Genomic DNA, 18,497 nt, shown 5'->3' with positions numbered 1-18,497 from the left:
TGACTTTCCCTGATTCTGACTGCTGGGGACCTACGTTTGTCTTTACTAACCTTTTTCTCTTTACATACCTATAGAAGCTTTTGCAGTCCATTCTAATGTTCCCTGCAAGCTTCCTCTTGTACTCTATTTTCCCTACCCTAATCAAACCCTTTGTCCTTCTCTGCTGAGTTCTAAATTTCTCCCAGTCCCCGGGTTCGCTGCTATTTCTGGCCAATTTGTATGCCACTTCCTTGGCTTTTATACAATCCCTGATTTCCCTTGATAGCCATAATTGAGCCACCTTGCCTTTTTTATTTTTACGCCAGACAGGGATGTACAATTGTTGTAGTTCATCCATGCGGTCTCTAAATGTCTGCCATTGCCCATCCGCTGTCAACCCTTTAAGTATCATTCGCCAATCTACCTTAGCCAATTCACGCCTCATACCTTCAAAGTTACCCTTCTTTAAGTTCTGTTCCATGGTCTCTGAATTAACTGTTTCATTCTCCATCCTAATGTAGAATTCCACCATATTATGGTCACTCTTCCCCAAGGGGCCTCGCACAACGAGATTGTTAATTAATCCTCTCTCATTACACAACACCCAGTCTAAGATGGTCTCCCTGCTAGTTGGTTCCTCGACATATTGGTCTAGAAAACCATCCCTTATGCACTCCAGGAAATCCTCCTCCACCATATTGTTTCTAGTTTGGTTAGCCCAATCTATATTCATATTAAAGTCACCCATGATAACTACTGCACTTTTGTTGCATGCACCCCTAATTTCCTGTTTGATGCCCTCCCCAACATCACTACTACTGTTTGGAGGTCTGTACACAACTCCCACTAGCGTTTTCTGCCCTTTGGTATTCCGTTGCTCCAGCCATACCGATTCTACATCATCCAAGCTAATGTCTTTCCTTACAATTGCATTAATTTCCTCTTTAACCAGCAACGCCACAACGCCTCCTTTTCCTTTCTGTCTATCCTTCCTAAATGTTGAATACCCTTGGATGTTGAGTTCCCAGCCTTGGTCACCCTGGAGCCATGTCTCCGTGATGCCAACCACATCGTATCCGTTAACTGCTATCTGCACAGTTAATTCGTCCACCTTATTCCGAATACTCCTCGTATTGAGGCACAGAGCCTTCAGGCTTGCCTTTTTAACACACTTTGACTCTTTAGAATTTTGCTGCAAAGTGGCCCGTTTTGTTTTTTGCCTTGGGTTTCTCTGCCCTCCACTTTTACTCATCTCCTTTCTGTCTTTTGCTTCTTTCTCCATTTTGTTTCCCTCTGACCCCCTGCATTGGTTCCCATCCCCCTGCCATATTAGTTTAACTCCTCCCCAACAGCACTAACAAACACTCCTCCTAGGACATTGGTTCCAGTTCTGCCTAGATGCAGACCGTCCGGTTTGTACTGGTCCCACCTCCCCCAGAACTGCTTCCAATGCCCCAGGAATTTGAATCCCTCCCTGCTGCACCACTGCTCAAGCCATGTATTCATCTGAGCTATCCTGCGATTCCTATTCTGACTAGCACGTGGCACTGGTAGTAATCCCGAGATTACTACTTTTGAGGTCCTACTTTTTAATTTAGCTCCTAGCTCCTTAAATTCTTCTCGTAGGGCCGCATCCCATTTGTTACCTATATCGTTGGTACCAATGTGCACCACGACAACTGGCTGTTCACCCTCCCTTTTCAGAATGTCCTGCACCCGCTCCGAGACATCCTTGACCTTTGCACTAGGGAGGCAACATACCATCCTGGAGTCTCGGTTGTGGTCGCAGAAACACCTATCTATTCCCCTTACAATTGAATCCCCTATCACTATCATTCTCCCACTCTTTTTCCTGCCCTCCTGTGCAGCAGAGCCAGCCACGGTGCCATGAACTTGGCTGCTGCTGCCCTCCCCTGATGAGTCATCCCCCTCAACAGTACTCAAAGCGGTGTATCTGTTTTGCAGGAGGATGACCACAGGGGACCCCTGCACTACCTTCCTTGCACTGCTCTTCCTGTTGGTCTTCCATTCCCTATCTGGCTGTGGACCCATACCTGCGGTAAGACCAACTCACTAAATGTACTATTCACGTCATTCTCAGCATCGTGGATGCTCCAGAGTGAATCCACCTTCAGCTCCAATTCCGCAACACGGTCCGTCAGGAGCTGGAGGCGGATACGCTTCCCGCACATGTAGTCGTCAGGGACACCAGAGGCGTCCCTGATTTCCCACATCGTACGGAGGAGCATAACATGTGTCCGAGCTCTCCTGCCATGACTTAACCCTTAGATTAACTTAAATTGGTAACAGTGCTAAAAGTTACTTACTGATAAAGAAAAAAGAAAAGCTACTCACTAATTACCAGCCAATCACTAACCCCCTTGGCTGTGACGTCACCTTTCTATTTCTTTCTACTTCTTTTTTGCCCTCTCCCTGTAGCTGCACCGGCTGGGCCTTTTGTAGGCCTCTCGCCAACCCCGGAACTCCCACCTCAGCGACGAACCTCCCGACTGTTGAACTCGCGGCCTTTTGTAGGCCTCGCGCTGACCCCGGACTCACGCCTCAGCGACGAACCTCCCAACTGTTGAACTCGCGGCCTTTTGTAGGCCTCGTGCCGACCCCGGACTCACACCTCAGCGACGCACCTCCCAACTGTTGAACTCACGGCCTTTTGTAGGCCTCTCGCCGACCCCGGAACTCCAGCCTCAGCGTCGCACCTCCCGACTGTTGAACTCGCGGCCTTTTGTAGGCCTCGCGTCGACCCCGGAACTCCAGCCTCAGCGTCGCACCTCCCGACTGTTGAACTCGCGGCCTTTTGTAGGCCTCGCGTCGACCCCGGACTCACGCCTCAACTTGGAGATATTACACTCAATGCCTTCATCTAAATCATTGATGTATGTTGTAAGTAGCTGGGGTCCCAGCACTGAGCCCTGCGGCACCCCACTTGTCACTGCCTGCCATTCTGAAAAGGTCCCGTTTATCCCGACTCTCTGCTTCCTGTCTGCCAACCAGTTCTCTATCCACGTCAGTACATTACCCCCAATACCATGTGCTTTAATTTTGCACACCAATCTCGTGTGTGGGACCTTGTCAAAAGCCTTTTGAAAGTCCAAATACACCACATTCACTGGTTCTCCCTTGTTCACTCTACTAGTTACATCCTCAAAAAATTCCAGAAGATTTGTCAAGCATGGTTTCCCTTTCATAAATCCATGCTGACTTGGACCAATTCTGTCACTGCTTTCCAAATGCTTTGCTATTTCATCTTTAATAATTGATTACAACATTTTCCCCACTACTGATGTCAGGCTAACTGGTCTATAATTACCTGTTTTCTCTCTCCCTCCTTTTTAAAAAAGTGGTGTTACATTAGCTACCCTCCAGTCCATAGGAACTGATCCAGTGTCGATAGACTGTTGGAAAATGATCACCAATGCATCCACTATTTCTAGGGCCACTTCTTTAAGTACTCAGACTATCAGGCCCCGGGGATTTATCGGCCTTCAATCCCATCAATTTCCCTAACACAATTTCCCGCCTAATAAGGATTTCCTTCAGTTCCTCCTTCTCCCTAGACCCTTGGTCCCCTGGTATTTCTGGAAGATTATTTGTGTCTTCCTTCGTGAAGACAGAACCAAAGTATTTGTTCAACGGGGCTGCCATTTCTTTGTCCCCATTATAAAATCACCTGAATCTGACTGCAAGGGACTTACGTTTGTCTTCATTAATCTTTTTCTCTTCACATATCTATAGAAGCTTTTGCGGTCAGTTTTTATGTTCTCAGCAAGCTTCCCGTCATACTCTATTTTCCCCCTCCTAATTAAACCCTTTGTCCTCCTCTGCTGAATTCTAAATTTATCCCAGTACTCAGGTTTGCTGCTTTTTCTGGGCAATTTATATGCCTCTTCCTTGGATTTAACACTATCCTTAATTTCCCTTGTTAACCACAGTTGAGCCACCTTCCCCGTTTTATTTTTACTCCAGACAGGGATGTACAATTGTTGAAGTTCATCCATGTGATCTTTACATGTTTGCCATTGCCTATCCACCATCAACCCTTTAAGTATCATTCGCCAGTCTATTCCAGTCAATTCACGTCTCATACCATCGAAGTTACCTTTCCTTAAATTCAGAACCCTAGTCTCTGAATTAACTGTGTCACTCTCCATCTTAATAAAGAATTCTACCATACTAAGGTCACTCTTCCCCAAGGAGCCTCGCACAACAAGATTGCTAATTGGTCCTTTCTCATTACACATCACCCAGTCTAGGATGGCCAGCTCTCTAGTTGGTTCCTCGACATATTGGTCTTGAAAATCATCCCTAATACTCTCCAGAAGATTCCTCTTCCACCTCATTGCTACCAGTTTGGATAGCCCAATCTATATGTAGATTAAAGTCGCCCATGATAACTGCTGTACCTTTATTGCACACATCCCTAATTTCTTGTTTGATGCTGTCTCCAACCTCACTACTACTGTTTGGTGGTCTGTACACAACTCCCACTAGTGTTTTCTGCCCTTTGGTATTCCGCAGATCCACCCTTACAGATTCCACATCTCCAAGCTAATGTCCTTCCTTAATATTGCGTTAATTTCCTCTTTAACCAGCAACGCTACACCACCTCCTTTTCCGTTCTGTCTATCCTTCCTGAATATTGAATACCCCTGGATGTTGAGTTCCCAACCTTGGTCACCCTGGAGCCATGTCTCCATGATGCCAATTGTATCATTTTTGTTAATTGCTACCTGCGCAGTTAATTTGTCCACCTTATTACGAATACTCCTCGCATTGAGGCACAGAGCCTTCAGGCTTGTCTTTTTAACACACTTTGCCCTTTTAGGATTTTGCTGTAATGTGGCCCTTTTTGAATTTTGCCTTGGGTTTCCCTGCCCTCCACTTTTACTTTTCTTCTTTCTATCTTTTGCTTCTGCCCCCATTCTACTTCCCTCTGTCTCCCTGCATAGGTTCCCATCTGTCGTGTATGTTGCACACAAATTACTGATTCCACACTGGTGTTGATCTTGCTGCTGTGACCTTGGTCCTTTATTGAACAGCTCCAGAGTGTTCCACAGGTGTGGTGGGCAGCCTTTTATACTGCCTCGTGCACGTACTTTCAGGTCTCCCAACACAGCGCCCTCTGTGGTGCACCATTGTACTTATCATACATTTAATGTACCAGAGCAATACACAACATCACTGCCACCCCACCAGTTCATACTATTGAGCTATTGAGTTACTGCAGCTGCATACTCACTTTTTGTGTTTCATGCACAAGGACTCCCAGGTCCCTCTGTATTGCAGCACTTTGTAATTTTTCTCCATTTAAATTATAATTTGCTTTTCTGCCAAAGTGGATAACCTCACATTTTCCCACATAATACGCCATCTGCCAAATTTTTTGCCCACTCACTTAACCAGTCTATATCCCTTTGCAGATTTTTTGTGTCCTCCTCACAACTTGCTTTCCCACCCATTTTTGTATCATCAGCAAACTTGGCAACATTACACTCGGTCCATTCATCCAAGTCATTAATATAGATTGTAAATAGCTGAGGACCCAGCACTGATCCCTGCGGCACCCCACTAGTTACTGTTTACCAACCGGAAAATGACCCATTTATCCCGACTCTCTGTTTTCTGTTAGTTAGCCAATCCTCTATCCATGCAAATATATTACCCCCAACCCAGTGAACTTTTATCTTGTGCAGTAATCTTTTATGTGGCATCTTATCGAATGCCTTCTGGAAATCCAAATACACCACATCCACTGGTTCCCCCTTATCCACCCTGCTCGTTACATCCTCAAAGAACTCCAACAAATTTATCAAACATGATTTCCCTTTCATAAAACTATGCTGACTCTGCTTAATTGAATTATGCTTTTCCAAATGTCCTGTTACTGCTTCCTTAATGATGGACTCTAGCATTTTCCCAACGACAAATGTTAGGCTAACTGGTCTATACTTTCCTGCTTTTCGTCTGCCTCCTTTTTTAAATAGGTACGTTACATTTGCAGTTTTCTAATCCGCTGGGACAGCTCCAGAATCCAGGGAATTTTCATAGACCACAATCAATGCATCCATTATTACCGCAGCCACTTCTTTTAGGTCCCTAGGATGTAAGCCATCAGGTCCAGGGGACTTGTCTGCCTTTAGTCCGATTATTTTACCGAGTACTACTTCTTTAGTGATAGTGATTGTATTAAGTTCCTCTCTCCCTATAGCCCCTTGATTATCCACTATTGGGTTGTTTTTAGTGTCTTCTACTATGAAGATCGATACAAAATATTTGTTCAAAGTCTCTGCCATTTCCCTGTTCCCCATTATTAATTCCTCATTCTCATCCTCTAGGGGACCAACATTTACTTTAGCCACTTTTTCCTTTTTATCTACCTGTAGAAACTCTTGCTATTTGTTTTTATATTTCGTGCTAGTTTACTCTCATAATCTATCTTCCCCTTCTTTATATTCATTTAGTCATTCTTTGCTGGTTTTTAAAAGTTTCCCAATTCTCTGGCCTCCCACTAGTCTTAGGATCCATTGTGACTTCAGAAGCCAGAGAATACAGATCTCGAACAATCCAGCATCCTTGCAAAAGCCACCAAGTTCCAGCCGAAGTCCCTTATCCCAGCGCAAGTGCTGCCTTCCCCAGCTGAAGTCCCTTACCCCAGCATAAGAGCATGACCTTGCCTCCCCCCTCCCCACCATAGATGGGGCATTGTGTGGGTCACGGATTGTTAACAGGTTTATTGGGTATGAAGTGAACAGTGACAGATTTGTGACTTCTGGATTTCATTCACTCCAACGTTGTCCCTGACCCACTGAGCTTTCCAAGAAATGTGATCCATCTTCCCAGAGTTCCCTATATCCCCTCTCTCTTCCCCGTCCCGTGTCTCTCTCTCCCCCCCACGTGTCTCTCTTCCCGCACCCCCCGTGACTCTCTCTCTTCGCCCCCCCGTGTCTCTCTCTCCCCCCCCCCCCGAGTGTCTCTCTTCCCCCCCACTCCATGTCTCTCTCTCCCCCTCCCGAGTGTCTCTCTTCCCGCCTCCCCCGTGTCTCTCTCCCCCCCATATGTGTCTCTCTTCCCGCACCCCCCGTGTCTCTCTCTCCCCTCCCCCGTGTCTCTCTCTCCCCCTCCCCCGTGTCTCTCTCTCCCCCCCACGTGTCTCTCTTCCCACATCCCCCGTGTCTCTCTCTCTTCCCCCCCCCCCCGTGTCTCTCTCTCCCCCCCTCCCCATGTCTCTCTCCCCCCGCCCCCTCCCGAGTGTCTCTCTTCCCCCCCACTCCACGTCTCTCTCTCCCCCTCCCGAGTGTCTCTCTGCCCGCCCCCCCCCCGGTGTCTCTCTTCCTCTCCCCCCCCCGTGTCTCTCTCTTCCCCCCGTGTCTCTCTCTTCCCCCCGTGTCTCCCCCCTGCCCACCCCCGTGTGTCTCCCCCCCACCCCCACATGTGTCTCCCCCCCGTGTGTCTCTCCCCTCGCCCCGAGTGTCTCTCTTCCTCCCCCGTGTCTCTCCCTTGCCCCCCCACCATGTGTTTCACCACCCCCCGTGTCTCTCTTCCTGCCCCGTCTCTCTTCCTCCAACGTGTGTCTTTCCTCCCCCACCCCCTTGTGTCTCTCTTCCCCCTCCCCCGTATCTCTCTCTCCGCCGTCCCTTTTTCCCTATCGCCCTTTTTCCCCTCGTCGCCCCTCTCTCACTGCCACCGTTGCCCCTTTTTCCCCACTGCTTCTCTCTCTCCCCCAGTGCCCCTCTCTCCCCACCGCCCCTTTTTCTCCCCGGCTCAGTCGGAGGCTCCGCGGCAGGCTCGGACAACGTGGTCAATTGTGGGGCCCCACATCTGATTCTGGCCCCACTTACGGTTCCGGTTTTGGGCAGGAGGTGTTCAGGGACTGTGGGAGGGGTCCGGAGGACGCAGGCACAGAAGAAAGGGAAAAGTGTTAGTACAAATAGTCACTCCATTTAATAATATATATCATTAAACCCCAGAGCAATTTACAGCAGAGTGTAGACATACTTATGTCCAGCTATAATATGGCCAATAGATGAAAAGAGTTAGCCACCATTGAGTATAAAGATCTTTTAGCAAATGTGTTTCTTGTGTTTATTTTAATTAAATCACCACCAGGGCTGTTATATTTTGACTTGGACAGTAGCAATATTACTGCAAATCAAATACTGGAGTTCCTGGGACCTACTTGTATCTGCCCTTGATTCAAACGAGATTTATAATGTTAAAAAGGCTGAATTGAAAGATGTGGGAAGAATTAAGATTAATGAATTGAAGGAGGATAATTGTCAACATTTCAGTAGAAGACAAATGGAGCATCTATGCATCTATAAAAGAATAATGCTGGATATGCAGAACAACTACATACCTAAGATCAGCAAGCTCAGACTTAAACAAATGCGACCTCCAATGGATTAGAATCATAGAATAGTACAGCACAGAAGGGGACCATTCAGCACATCGTGTCTGCACTGGCTCTTTCGAAGAGCAATCCAGTTAGTCCCACTCCCACGCTCTTTCTCCATAATTGCTGCAATTTTTTGTCCTTCAAATATTTATCCAATTCCTTTTGAAGGCTAAGAATCTGTATCCACCACCCTATCAGGCAGTGCATTCCCACCCTTCAGCCATTGGAAACAGTTTCTCTTTATTTACTCTATCTAAACCCTTCAGAATTTTAAACACCTCTATCAAATCTCCTCTTGGCCTTCTCTGCTCCAAGCAGACTAACCCTAGCTTCTCCATCTATCACGTAACTGTAATCTCTCATCTCTGGGAACCATTCTAGTAAATCTCTTCTGCACCCTCTCCAAAGCCTTCACATCTTTCCTAAATTGTGATGCACAGAATTAGACACAATACTCCAGCTGGGGTCAAAGGAGTGTTTTATAAAGGTTTAGCATAACTTCCTGGCTTTTGTACTTTAGGGGCCAGAAAATTTGATAAGGCAAGAAAACAGGCACGGGCACCACGATTCGAGATATGCCCATGCCTGTTCAAAAAGTGCAGGCAGCATGCCAATTTGGTGCTGCCTGCTAATTTAAATGATCGTTGCACACAGCCTAGCGACTATCGCATTGCCGAGAGGCTGTGTGCTCAGCAGGGGGCCCAAGTTAGCCTCGTTAGAGCAATGCTGGCTTTACTTAAAGCTAGTCTGTTCCTTTTCAATGCAGTCTTTAGCTCTTAAAGATGACCTGCCTTCTGAAAAAAAAATAATTCAAAAGTTCAGAGGGGAAGTAAAAAAGGAAATAAGTGGGGCAAAGAGAGAGAGTATGAGAATAGACTGACAGCTAACATAAAAAAGGAATCAAAAAGTCTTCTTTAGGCATATAAATAATAAACGGGTAGTAAGAGTTGGGACCAAAAAGGAGACCTATGCATGTAGGCAGAAGGCATGGCTGAGGTACTAAATGAATACTTTGCATCTGTCTTTACCAAGGAAGATGCTGTCAAAGTCATAATGAAAGAGTTAGTTGAGAAACTGGATGGATAAAAATTGATAAAGAAGAAGCACAAGAAAGGCTAGCTGTACTTAAAGTAGATAAGTCACTAGGACCAGATGGAATGCATCCTAGGATGCTGATGGAGGCAAGGGTAGAAATTGTGGAGGTAGTGGCCATAATCTTTCAATCGTCCTTAGGGTGGTGCTAGAGGACTGGAGAATTGCAAATGTTACACACTTCTTCAAAAAAGGATGCAAGGATAAACCCAGCAACTACAGAGCAGTCATTTTAACCTCGGTAGTTGGGAAGCTTTCAGAAACGATAATCTGGAACAAAATTAACAGTCACTTGGACAAGTATGGATTAATTAAGGAGAGCCAACACGGATTTGTCAAAGACAAATCGTGTTTAACTAACTTGATTGAGTTTTTTGATAACGTTACTGTTACACTCACAATAAATGGTGAGACTGAGTACTGTGTGTAATGAGCAAGTGTGACCTTAGCTCCTTTAATAAGATTCCAGAGTGCAGATACCTCATGGGTGGCCTGCTTATATACTGTGCTCCCAAGGGATGCTGGGATCCCATGGGACTCCAACAGGTGGGCCCTCTGGTGGTCAGGTGTAATGCAGGTTACAAAGGATTAAATACATAACAGTTACAGAGAGAGATGTGAGGGCAATGCGGTTGATGAACTTCCAAAAGGCTTTTGATAAAGTGCCACACAGTAGGCGTTCCTGCAAAGTTGAAGCACTGCCTGAAAGGATGGTGGAGGCAGATTCAATCATGACTTTCAAAAGGGAAATGGATAAGTGCCTGAAGGAAAAATTTTGCAGGGCTACGGGGAAAGGACGGGGGAGTGGGACTAGCTGAAGTGCTTTTGCAGAGAGCCAGCACAGGCTCGACAGGCTGAATGGCCTCCTTCTGTGCTGTAAGCATTCTATGATTCGATGATTCTAAAACTAGGCAGTCTGCAGCTCTTAAAGCTGAACTGCTTTCTGCACATAAATGCTAAAAGTACTTTAGCACTAACACAAATGACTCAACCAACCAGGGAAAAGGATCCCAGGGACTTGGGCACAGCACTCGAGCTTTGTGCAGGGGATCAACACTGGAAGAGAGGTCCCCTACTCACAGGAGGTCAGGCGGCCCTCCAGAAAGAAGGATGTGGGATCAGATTGTCGAGGCCGTCACTGCCACCAGTGTCGCCTCATGACCTGGCTCCAGTGTCCAAAGAAGTGGTCAAGGTCAGTGAATGCATCTTCAAAAGCCTTCTCCTACCAAATGCTCCACCAGCCTCACACTGCTCACTACATGAACCCACTTCCAATCATTCATTTATCAACAATCTCTACCAAACATGAGGCACACCTCACATTTCTAGCTTCACCTCACCCCCTTGGAGGAGATGCTGCCAGCCATTCTTGGCGGGGGCATGGCTGTGCCCTTGGCCAGCGATGGGGCTAAAAGGATACACAATGCTGGTATCCTCATTCATGCATCCCATTTGCCCCTCATCCCACAATCTCTTCTGACCTACAACTGCACATGGTGGAAGCATGCACCTCTTGCTTTCCCACCCTCCTCTAACGTATGTCTCTTTCCTTACCCTCAATTTTTCCCTTATGGCTTTATTCATCCATGGAGTCTCATTAGTGTTTAGTTTGTTCTTTCCTTTTAGCGGAATATATTGTTCCTGCATTCTGTTGAACACTGTTTTAAATGTTTCCCACTGCTGTTCTACATTGTTATTTGCCAATATTGTTGTCCATTTTATTTTCCCAAGTTCTATTCTCAGCCCCTCAAAATCAGCTTTTCTCCAATCTATTACCCTGGTTTTTGTCATACTTATGTCCTTCTCAATTATCATCTGAAAGCGTATTATATTATAGTCACTATTGCCTAGATGTTCCCCTACTTTTACTTCTCTTATCTGCTCTGGTTCATTCCACATTACTAGATCCAATAGCAAATCCTTCCTTTTTGGGCTTTTTACACATTGGGTTAGAAAGGAGTCCTGTACACATTGTTGGAACTCCATTCCCTTATCCCCTTTACCTACCTCTTCTGTCCAATTTTTATCAGGGTAGTTGAAATCCCCCAAGATTATTATTCTGTTTTTTACTAATTTCCCTAATTTGTCTGCATATTTATTTCTCCACCTCCCTTCCACCATTCGGTGGTCTGGAGACTACACCTGTGAGTGTGATTGATCCTTTATTATCTTTTATCTCTATCCATATGGGTGAATGACCATACGCAACCTTCTGTATCTTGTGATCTTGTGATTACTTAAGTAAGATCCTAATGTGCTTACGTCTCTTCTGCAGTCAGACATGGTTAATTACCATCTAATGAGTGCACAACAATATTAGTTAAACATTTAGCTTTTTTTTTGTTCACATTGTCAGTTTATTACTAACAGTTAGCTCTATACTTCATTCTAATTACTTTAAGTATTATTAGTTACTGAAGGAGCTTGTGGATAAAGTGCATATGAAAAAGAACAAAGGAAATACTACACTAAAGTCATTTTTCATTTTAACCAGATTTCTTTCTTCATAAATATTCAAAGTAGATGATGAAATGTTCACAGTAACTATCTGAAAGAAAAAAAATAGTTTCAATAACATTTAAACATGCACAAACTACAACTGTCAGCTGCAAATATGTAGCATTTAAAATATAGATAGCATATTTAAAGCCTAGTTTTTTAATGATGCTTGCCTTTAAAATCAATTAAAGCTCTGTGCTTCTTTTTACCAGGAGTTACAAGACTTTGATAGCCCCCGAAAACAAATACGAGGATCACAATGCGCGATTAACCTACACCCGTTGCTTCTAATGCAGGGAGCACGCAAACTTTGTGCTACCTGATAATTTAAATGATTGGAGTGTGCTGCCAGCACTAAACCCGCTGTGAGTGGCTGCACATCTCGACAGGGGGCCCAAGTTAGTGCGAGGCTAGCACCACTTAAAACTAGCCTGCATTACTTAAAGCCAGCCTGCACCTCTTTTAAAGGGGAGGTGCATTCGGGCTGAAGTAGGTGCTGGAACACTTTGTGGAGGAGACACTGAGCAGGAAGAAGACTGAATAATGGCACAACAGGGGAGAGAGCATGCTCCAAGGTTTTCTGACGCTACATTGGAGGCCTTGGAGGAGGTGGACAGGAGGAGAGAGGTCATCTATCCACACGGGGCCAGGAGCCCCCCCCCCAGACAAACTCTGTGAAGGCTGTGGGAGCAGATAGCCATTGTGGTCAATGCCAGGACTCAAGCCCTGAGGATCTGAGTACAGTGCCACAAGAGGTTTAATGACCTCACATGAGTGGTCAAGGTCAGTGAATTCATCTTCAAATGCCACATCCCACCATCTGCATCATTAGCCTCACACACTGCGCAATGTTCCAACTCCCATCACACAGCTACCAACAATCTCTATCAATCACAACTCATACTTCACATTCATTGCTTCATCGCACCCTTGCACACTTAACCCTGCTGCAAGCCTCACACTCGCATCTCAGTTTGCACACACTGTCAGCTATTCAACCATGACAGGCACATCACACAAACACCTTTCACCACACTCATTGACACACTTCCCTCTCTCTTGCAGGACAAGTTGGTGCATAACCGGAGGCAGCAGGAACTAACTAGCAGGAGACAAGTACAGCTGTATGACCTTACTCCAATGGAGGAGACAATGGTCGCCATCGTGGGAACAGCCATCACAAAGGCTGTGGCTAGTGGCGGGGCTGAAACCATCGACGATGACGGTATCCTCATTTCTAATCTTCCATCTCACAAACCCACTTCTCACTCATTCCACAATGTCTTTTGATCTAAAAGTTGCAGATGGTGTAAGCATGCACCTCTTACTCGCCCCCTTCCCACCACAACCCTACCCTTGTGCCTTTCTCATTTCAGATACCCAAGAAATCCAGCCTGCCCAGTCAGCCATCGTGGCTGTGAATACCACTGTTCAAAGGGGCTTGCAGGGTGTCAAAGCAGTCCAACAATTCGTCCTTCAACAGATTACTAGGATTACAGAGGCGCCACCCAGGGTAGTGGCAGTGGCTCCATGGAGCACGAACCTGCTATCCTCTCTCCGGATGATGGCATACGTCCTCCCATCCCTGTCACTCTGCCCGTGCCCTTGCTGTTGCCCATCAGCCATCCACACAGACTGCTGTCACTCATGCCAAGATGGCGCAGTCCAAAGCTGGGTCTTCTAGGCCCAGAGCTGCTCAAGGTTGTCCTGCAAGGCTATCTGCAGTATCCTCCATGGAAATACAGCAGTCTTCCACCGCGCATGCTGCAGCCACTGGGTTAGTACTGTGTAGGTGTACTAGGACATGCAAAGGCACACAAAGACAAGTACTAAGAGAATGTACAAGGGTGATTATTTGACTTTGCTATGCAATGTGGCATGATTTGATTTATAAATTTGGTTTGGAATGTTTATTTTGTGTTGCTTTTTATTTTTCCATATGACCAAGCGGATGCTGTGGTGGTCAGTGACTAATGGAAGGCAAGGTGTAGGATTGTTGGTAAATGTGCAATTGGGGTTGTGTTTACTGGTATCTCAGCCGGATGAGTTGGTCACGGGTCCGGCCAGAAAGGGCCTGTCTAGGTTGTCTCCTCCCTTCCTCTTCCTGAGCTAGGCACCATATAGCTGGTGGCAAGGGCTGTGCCCTCATAATGGCAAAATTGTGCAGCATACAGCAGACCACCACGAATCTCAACACCTGCTCTGCTGAGTTCTGCAGGGCTTCTCCAGAGTGGTCCAGGCAGCGGAAGAGTTGCCTCAGCACACAAATGTCTACTCGATGATATTTCATGTGGCAGCATGGCTTTCATTGTATGAATGCTGTCCACGTGTGCTTGCATTGTGCATCAGTGTCATGAGCCATAGTGTTAATGGATAGCCCTTATCGCACATGTAGCCATCCTCTGGTTTGTTGTGGTGGCTCAAATGCAGATGGCACAGTAGACTAATGCTGAGGCGCCAACAAACATTTTGAATTTTTATTAATCAGCAGATACAATATTTTTTTCAAATAACTTTCAAAGCGGCAGGTTTTGTGCTGTTATTTTCACAATAGTAAATATCACGAACAGTATTGGTTTTGGTGGACTAGCTGTTTAAGCAGAAAGTCTCAGACTCAGAAGACAATGCTGCTATGATGTAAGGCAAGCCCATCTTGCTCAGCTATTTTAAACTTCTGTCTTATTCTTTTTTATGTTTTTATCTTTTTGTATTTTCTTTGCTAGGTAAACTGGTTATGGTATTGCTCATTATCTAAACCACTGGATTTTTTGTTATAATAATCATGCCTTATAGGAACATGTATGCATTAATGCAATATTGAGCCAAGAACAGGGTGAAGAAGGATGACTGGAGGAGATGGAGGACAAGTTTAAAGTAATTTTCAATGAAAATACATGCAATATCCTTACTCTCCCCCAAGTTACATGTGATACTTTTAATAGAAAATATTTTATATTTCTCCAACTATGGTACACAGCTATTTTGCAAGATATGCTTATAATGCATGGAGCCCGGCGATCACCCTAACCTCTGTACAATTTTTTTGGATTTGTAATAAATCCAAATAAATAATGCCAGTCTCTCAAGCAAATTGTTGCTTAATCGTGGTGTGTGGTAGAGGAAAAAAAACTGACCATAACCATGCTCTTCTAGAAGCACATTTGTCAGTCAATAATGCTGACCATAGAAACATAGAAAATAGGTGCAGGAGTAGGTCATTTGGCCCTTCAAGCCTGCACCACCATTCAATATGATCATGGCTGATCATTCACCTCAGTACCCCTTTCCTGCTTTCTCTCCATATCCCTTGATCCCTTTAGCCATAAGAGCCACATCTAACTCCCTTTTGAATATATCTAACGAACTGGCCTCAACAACTTTCTGTGGTAGAGCATTCCACAGGTTCACAAATCTCTGAGTGAAGAAGTTTCTCCTCATCTCGGTCCTAAATGGCTTACCCCTTATCCTTAGACTGTGTCCCCTGGTTCTGGACTTCCCCAACATCAGGAACATTCTTCCTGCATCTAACCTGTCCAATCCCGTCAGAATTTTATATGTTTCTATGAGGTACCCTCTCATTCTTCTAAATTCTAGTGAATAGAAGCCTAGTCGATCCAGTCTTTCATCATACGTAAGTCCTGTCATCCCGGGAATCAGTCTGGTGAACCTTCACTGCACTCCCTCAATAGCAAGAACGTCCTTCCTCAGATTAGGAGACCAAAACTGAACACAATATTCCACACCAAGGCCCTGTACAACTGCAGTAAGACCTCCCTGCTCCTATACTCAAATCCCCTAGCTATGAAGACCAACATACCAGTTGCCTTCTTCACCGCCTGCTATACCTGCATGCCAACTTTCAATGACTGATGTACCATGACACCCAGGTCTCGTTGCACCTCCCCTTTTCCTAATCTGCCGCCATTCAGATAATATTCTGCCTTCATGTTTTTGCCACCAAATGGATAACCCCACATTTATCCATATTGTACTGCATCTGCCATGCATTTGCCCACTCATCTAACCTGTCCAAGTCACCCTGCAGCCTCTTAGCATCCTCCTCACAGCTCACACCGCCACCCAGCTTAGTGTCATCTGCAAACTTGGAGATATTACACTCAATTCTTTCATCCAAATCATTGATATATATTGTACATAGCTGGGGTCCCAGCAATGAGCCCTGCGGCACCCCACTAGTCACTGCCTGCCATTCTGAAAAGGACCCGTTTATCCCGACTCTCTGTTTCCTGTCTGCCAACCAGTTCTGTATCCACGTCAGTACATTACCCCCAATGCCATGTGCTTTGATTTTGCATACCAATCTCTTGTATGGGACCTTGTCAAAAGCCTTTTGAAAGTCCAAATACACCACATCCAATGGTTCTCCCTTGTCCACTCCACTAGTTACATCCTCAAAAAATTCTAGATTTGTCAAACATGATTTCCCTTTCATAAATCCATGCTGACTTGGACTGATCCTGTCACTGCTTTCCAAATGCGCTGCTATTTCATCTTTAATAATTGATTCCAACATTTTCCCCACTACTGATGTCAGGCTAACCGGTCTATAATTACGCATTTTCTCTCTTCCTCCTTTTTTAAAAAGTGGTGTTACATTAGCTACCCTCCAGTCCATAGGAACTGATCCAGAGTTAATAGACTGTTGGAAAATAATCCCCAATGCATCCACTATTTCTAGGGCCACTTCCTTAAGTCCTCTGGAATGCAGACTATCAGGCTCCAGGGATTTATCGGCCTTCAATCCCATCAATTTCCCTAACACAATTTCCTGCCTAATAAGGATTTCCTTAAGTTCCTCTTTCTCACTCGATCATCGGTCCCCTCGTATTTCCGGAAGGTTATTTGTGTCTTCCTTCGTGAAGACAGAACCAAAGTATTTGTTCAACTGGTCTGCCACTTCTTTGTTCCCCATTATAAATTCACCTGAATCTGACCGCAAGGGACCTACGTTTGTCTTCACTAATCTTTTTCGCTTCACATATCTATAGAAGCTTTTGCAGTCAGATTTTATGTTCCCGGCAAGCTTCCTCTCATACTCTATTTCCCCCCTCCTGATTGAGCCCTTTGTCCTCCTCTGCTGATTTCTAAATTTCTCCCAGTCCTCAGGTTTGCTACATTTTCTGGCCAATTTATATGTCTCTTCCTTGAATTTAACACTATCCTTAATTTCCCTTGCTAGCCACGGTTGAGTCACCTTCCCCGTTTTATTTTTACTCCAGACAGGGATGTACAATTGTTGAAGTTCATCCATGTGATCTTTAAATGTTTGCCATTGCCTATCCACCGTCAACCCTTTAAGTATCATTCGCCAGTCCATTCTAGCCAATTCACGTCTCAGACTATCGAAGTTACCTTTCCTTAAGTTCAGGACCCTAGTCTCCGAATTAACTGTGTCACTCTCCATCTTAATAAAGAATTCTACCATATTATGGTCACTCTTCCCCAAGGAGCCTCGCACAAGATTTCTAATTAGTCCTTTATCATTAAACATCACCCAGCCTATAATGGCCAGCCCTCTAGTTGGTTCCTCGACATATTGGTCGAGAAAACCATCCCTAATACACACCAGGAAATCCTCTTCCGCTGTATTGCTACCAGTTTGGTTAGCCCAATCTATATGTCGATTAAAGTTGCCGATGATAACTGCTGTACCTTTATTGCATGCATCCCTAATTTCTTGTTTGATGCTGTCCCCAACCTCACTACTACTGTTTGGTGGTCTGTACACAACTCCCACTAGCGTTTTCTGCCCTTTGGTATTCTGCAGATCCACCCATACAGATTCCACATCCTCCAAGCTAATGTCCTTCCTTACTATTGCGTTAATTTCCTTTTTAACCAGCAACGCTACCCCACCTCCTTTTCCTTTCTGTCTATCCGTCCTGAATGTTGAATACCCCTGGATGTTGAGTTCCCAGCCTTGGAGCCATATCTCCGTGATGCCAATTACATCATATCCATTAACAGCTATCTGCGCAGTTAATTCGTCCATCTTATTACAAATACTCCTCACATTGAGGCACAGAGCCTTCAGGCTTGTCTTTTTAACACACTTTGCCCCTTTAGAATTTTGCTGTAATGTGGCCCTTTTTGATTTTTGCCTTAGGTTTCTCTGCCCTCCACTTTTACTTTTCTTCTATCTTTTGCTTCTGCCCCCATTCTACTTCCCTCTGTCTCCCTGCATAGGTTCCCACCCCCCTGCCATATTAGTTTAACCCCTCCCCAACAGCAGTAGCAAACACTCCCTCTAGGACATTGGTTCCGATCCTGAAGCTCAGTTGATCCTTGACAAACTGGGTGAACTGGATTCAGCTATTCTCATTGTTATTTGGAAGACAGTCTTGAAGCGCATTCACCTGACCAATCTCTCGCTTCAAGAGACGGGCTTGAATCTGAATGTCATGGTGTTCTTACTTCAGTCCCTTGTCGATTTTGTCAAAAACCAGCGGACAGAATTTGAGGACTTTGAAGACTTAGGGATTAAACTTTGTGG

General features: G+C 45.2%; 1 protein-coding gene across 1 annotated transcript in view; it reads right to left on the bottom strand.

Annotated features, from left to right (window-relative positions):
- Positions 1–11,971: 11,971 nt before the first annotated feature.
- cfap91 (cilia and flagella associated protein 91) overlaps positions 11,972–18,497 on the bottom strand; it is a 208,104-nt gene continuing 201,578 nt past the window's right edge. The window contains exon 18 of the mRNA XM_070893569.1: positions 11,972–12,032. The gene's annotated coding sequence lies outside the window, so the exon portion shown is untranslated. The remainder of the gene's footprint in view (positions 12,033–18,497) is intronic.

The sequence above is a fragment of the Pristiophorus japonicus genome, chromosome 11, assembly GCF_044704955.1.
Source record: "Pristiophorus japonicus isolate sPriJap1 chromosome 11, sPriJap1.hap1, whole genome shotgun sequence".
Classification (NCBI taxonomy): Eukaryota; Metazoa; Chordata; class Chondrichthyes; family Pristiophoridae; genus Pristiophorus; species Pristiophorus japonicus.
The sequence above is the reverse complement of the archived record's forward strand: the minus strand, read 5'-3'. Positions and strand labels throughout refer to the sequence as shown.